This window comes from Oculina patagonica, unplaced genomic scaffold (assembly GCF_052425735.1).
Source record: "Oculina patagonica isolate OP01 unplaced genomic scaffold, crgOcupat unplaced874, whole genome shotgun sequence".
Taxonomy (NCBI): domain Eukaryota; kingdom Metazoa; phylum Cnidaria; class Anthozoa; order Scleractinia; family Oculinidae; genus Oculina; species Oculina patagonica.
In genome coordinates this window covers 3,034-8,340 of record NW_027558772.1, presented here as the reverse complement: position 1 = coordinate 8,340, position 5,307 = coordinate 3,034, and the positions used below count along the sequence as shown (strand labels likewise).

At 36.6% G+C, this 5,307-nt stretch overlaps 1 long non-coding RNA gene across 1 annotated transcript; it reads right to left on the bottom strand.

The window, feature by feature from the left end:
• Positions 1-4,458, bottom strand: LOC144641356 (uncharacterized). Its single transcript, XR_013568542.1, has 5 exons — positions 4,356-4,458; positions 3,244-3,317; positions 2,170-2,241; positions 1,160-1,199; positions 1-20 (listed from the first exon to the last, which is right to left on the bottom strand). It is a non-coding gene; the product is annotated as an uncharacterized LOC144641356 (long non-coding RNA).
• Between the last annotated feature and the right edge of the window lie 849 nt (positions 4,459-5,307).

Here is a 5,307-nt window from a genome sequence, read left to right as displayed (position 1 = left end):
GGCTTTATAATTCTCAGGTACTAAACATAAGGGAAAGGAATTCGATGGTAGAGAAGTAATATTTATCTGATTTATTAAATTTAATAGTAAAATAATGATAGTGACGTGCGACCTCGCAGATTCATTTGGCGTCTTACTTTCGGGGTTTAGTATTAAGGAAACATTCAAGGTAGAGCCAAGGGTTGATCTGGAGGTGGATGGCGCTGGGGCTTTAAGTCACTTTACTTTTCGATAAAAGTTGACTGAGATACTGTTTTGTGTGTAAGAGTACCGTAATTTGGCCATCTTGTCAGTATTTTGTTTTCCTACAGACGTTGAGCTTTTCATCATCCCCACAACATACCCTGGATAGCATGTTATTCCTTCACAGGTAACCCTGCCCCTGTACTTTGGTCTCATTGTCCACCCGGGGTATCCAATCGAACGTTCGGTAATCGAACTCAATCGAACACCAATCGTTCGATTGGGTTCGGTAATCGAACATAATCGAACTCACAATAAAATTTGGTCAATCGAACTCAATCGAACGTTCGATTACCGAACAGTGAACAATCGAACTCAATCGAACGTTCGATTACCGAACAACCAACACTCGAACTCAATCGAACGTTCGATTATCGAACTCCTGTTTGTTTATACTGCGTTAATGTGTGTCCTTCACATATTGAACACAACTGCCTGTGTTGCAGTGAATGAAATGGTGCAACTTCTGTTTGAGTGTAACGGTGAAAAGCAGGGCAGAAACCATATCCTTCCTTCTAATATAGAAATGTAAACAATAGTGCTTCTACCAAATATATTTTACTAAACATTGATATTCAGTTCGATATTTGGACGTTTTTATATTTATTCCATTCAATAAAAGTTGATTTTGATTTAAGACCTGCGTGACTTACCTTTCAAGAGAAAGATTCCGAACAAAATCGAACCCGATTGAGTTCGATTGTGTTCGATTATGTTCGATTGGTTCGATTGGTTCGAAAATCGAACTCACAGCAAAATAGATGTTCGATTTTGTTCGATTACCGAACCGAATCGAACGATTGGTGTTCGATTGGGTTCGATTGATTTTTGGTTCGATTTTGTTCGATTGGATACCCCGGGTGTCCAACATGTTTGTGACAAAATATTTAATTCAAATTTATCTGGAGGTGCCTACCTGCTCTTTCTAACTTTTCGCCATCTAAGTTCCTCAACTCCTTGAGTAAATTAGGAAAAAGGAAGAAAGTTGTTAAACCAGCTTATATCAAATTACGAGGATGGGGCTATAAATGATGATGATGATAATGATGATGATGATATTGATGATGATCAAATTATATTGTGTGACGGGAGGGTGTAATTTATTCAGCAAAATGTTTATTATAAACGTTTTAGAGGAATGGGTTATTTTTGGAAGGTAGCTCAACTGCTCTTATGATGCGCATGGTAGAAATTCGTAACGGCCGCCCAAAGAGGCTGCGTTGAACGCCTGGGTCCGGTCGGTTTGAAAACCGGTTAACTTAACTCATTTTAAAGGTTACTCTGGGTTTAAATTTCTCTTGTATGAAACGTTTCTTATTGCTAATGTTTTGTTGAATTTAAATAAGGCAAAGTCAATTTTAAAATCCTTATAAGCAAAGGTCTTAGATATACATAAGCAATTGAAAATAAATGATAAAATCGAACGACGTTTCAGAGTCGTCATGACACCATTTTAAAGTTCAAAAATGAAAAGGATTAGCTGTCAGAAAAAGTTCGCTTAAGATTAACATAATAAAATATGCAATGTCACGTAAATAGTTTTGCCCGGATTGAGTCTAATTGGACATTTAGAGATTGTGACAGTTCTCTGCACTAAACAATCAATCTTATTCTTGTACTTCTTGAGGACATGAGACTGTTTGTCAGGTCTTTCGCGCGATCGGGAAACATCGTTCGATTTTATCGTTCTATTTCAAAATATTTTTAATCGTTTAATTTTAAAATACATAAAATATGTACAGTAAACCTCGTTAAAACTGAAAATAATTTTTCGCCCTTTGATTCTTAAATTGGCTCCACTGTGATGCAGAACCAGTGGCGAGATACGTGACCCCATGCCTGTTTACTCTCAATCTTTCTTAATGTTTTTGTTAGCGCTTGTTAGTTTTAGTTTCTGAAAAGGAACTTATTAATTTTTATACAAACTTTGAGTGGACGGATGGAATTGTCCGATACTGTGCATGTCATCAAGAAAACAGCGCTGACCACTGAGATTACCTGAATTCAATGAAATAATTATCGGTCACAAAACTATATTCTAGGACATTTTATCATTTCGTCGTTTTAATAAAATAAATCACTTCATTTAAGGATCAGGTATTTAGCACCACTGTGCTAACTCGGACACTCAATAAAGAAAGAAATATGGTGGGAGTCTTAACAGAGAGTCTGAATGCGGTTAAGTATTAAGTATTTTTTGCCCATAATTTTAAGCGTTTGCTGTTAAATTGGTAATTTTTTTAATGTTTTTTGTTTCCGAAGAAAATACTGTTAAGTGTTTGGAGAGTTTTTCGTGAAAAACCCATAGTCTTTTAGCATTGTAAATTCTTATCTGCTCTTCGAAAATCGGTAATAAAGTCATTCCTGAAAATTGAGTCTGTGCTTTGTGTTCTCCTTGGAAATCTTCGGTAGTCTTCAGACATCTTCGGTAGTTTCCGGAAATCTTCGGCAGTCTTCGGGAATCTTCGGTGATTTCCGAAATGATCGGAAAATGGCCGAAAACTTCTTGATATTCTAAACAAAATAATATTGGCTTTATGGAGCTTTTTTTGTTTCTTTCTGGATTAAATTTACTGTTGCAGTGAATGTATTACTGTTAGTGTTAAAATGCCTAAAATTTAACTGTTTCATGTTACAGAGCCAAAAAGTAAAGTGTTTATTGTTATCGAGGTACCCCCATTCAGACCCTCTTAACACTTTGCTATATACAAAGCGTGCACTTCCCAACACAAATCCAACTGCGAGTGACAGAGAGGACGATTTGAACCCGAGAACTCCGGACTGCAAGTCCAGCTCCCTAAATATAGACCACGCCGCCTCCACAAAATATCCACAAATGAATAACAAATATCATCAGAGTGGAAAAAAATATCCACTTAAATGATCTAAATTGTAGCAAATCCCTTTCCGGACCACACGACAGAATCTTACTAGGAAGTCGGCCGACGAAAAAATTTAACTTATACGTATTTATTACCTGTCATTTAGGGCAGGACTTACTTTCATTTGCACGGCAACAAGTCAATGTCCAACCTTATCTCTGATAACTGATCTTGTGAAGGTTCGAGCTCACCCTGAAATAAAAAGTAAAGATTTTATATAGAGGCAACATTGACATTTCATATCATTTGTCCAAGATCATTTAACATGAAAGATAAGATGAGATAAAATCATTTGCATGTAATTCACTCGGATTCGCCACTCTGACAAAAAACAAAAGACCCAAAATTTGGCAGATAAGAGTTTAAAACAAAGAATATATTTAGTTAAGGGTTGGTTGGTAAAGGATTTGGACCCATGACTATTTTAAAAGCCCTTTGAGTCTTTCATTTGGCCGGTTGACAGTAAAAATTACCCTCATTTGCCAGCTGATGATTAAATTTCATTCATTGCACCCTTCATGATTGATCCTATTGAGTTTCTTTTTAACGGCTGACGGTAAAAATGAAATGACTTTGATTAAGCATGGTTGCCGTTATTTTCATTTTTAACACTTACGTAACACCTATAACGGTTATATAACGCTCACGTAACACCTATAACGGTTGTATAACGGTTATTCAAGGAACCTTTAATTACATACAGGAAGGAAAGTTGCTTTCAATTAATGATGACATTTTGGTTTAGGCTTCCCTCCAAGGGCTTTAAAAAATAATATGGCCCATAAGCAGGACTCGTGCATTTCCAAGGTCTGTCAACCCATGCAGTTTGTTTCTGCCCAGCATAAACTCATGCAGAAAAACACTGAATAATGAATAATGGTCATCGTGAAAAATTCACGAATGAATAATTTTAAATAAGTCAGAAAAAAATAAATGGAAATATTATTAAGTGAGGTGCGCATGCAAGCATTCTGCTTCCGTCCCCGATAATTTCACATCTGTTTGGGAGGGTTCCACGTGCACTTGGGCTTGCTAAGTCTATGTTTTGATTTTTTTTTCATTGATTTGTTTACGACAATTCGTTGCTACATTTATCACATTTCCGTGACTCCTTTCACACTATTTTATTTGTATTTATTTGTCCCCTTCTATCTGAAACTTACATGAACTCTTGGTTTAAGTTTATGTACTGGTGTAAACCGGGTAAAACTATATATTTAACTGCCTTACCTGTTGTGAGCGGCTGTAAAGCAAAAAGCACAGAAGGACGGGTTTGTCTGACGAATAAGATATTTAAATAACTGTAACGACACAAAAAAATTCTTGTTAAGACCATAAAACAGCCATAGAGACTATATGAATTATTAATATAAAAAAATGAAAATTTCAACAGATCCCTACGGACAAACGACACACGATTTGCATTTTTGACACAGTAAAGTCATCTTGAAAGTAATAGTCCAAAAACGAGCAACGACAAGATTAATTAAGTTCTGTACAATCGTGGCCTACTGCGAAAACCGGCTCGTCCCCAATCGTCTTTTGAGTCCGTCGTGAGTCTAGGAGGGAATCATGTCTTGCAATTTCTTCCTTCGCGTCTGGCAATTTTCGCATAAGAGGCGACTGGGGACGAGTCAGATGCGAAAATATTAATCCACTGGGTGGGTGAGCGGGAAAGCAAAACCAGGAGGAGTTGTGTAACGTACAACTAACTATCTTAAAGTGAAACGCGAACCACGATGCCTTCAGGTTCAGTTGTGCAGTTAATTTCTTATTACGCACGTGCCTACACAAAAGGGGAAAATGAATATATGAAATTAAAGACACGAATAGCGAAGCGTGGGAGGTCTAAAAATAGAATGCAAATGAATATAACCGCCACAAGGCTAACAACAACATCCTCTTTATTTCCTTATCATTAAATTACAGAGTTATTATATAAAAAAATATATTGCTAGAGATAAGGGGTTCTGGCAACCCGAAATAACCACTAGGTTAAAAATGCCGGGTTGTCAGTTTACAAATTGAGTAGTCAAATTTTGGCCGGACACACACACGTACACACGGACACACATAGTTTGGTTAGTATGCTTTCAGAATTATATTTTCCTTTTTCTTGATCTGATTGGCTTAACTGAAACAAAAATTAGAGTAGACCAGTCACCAATTACAAACACTGATT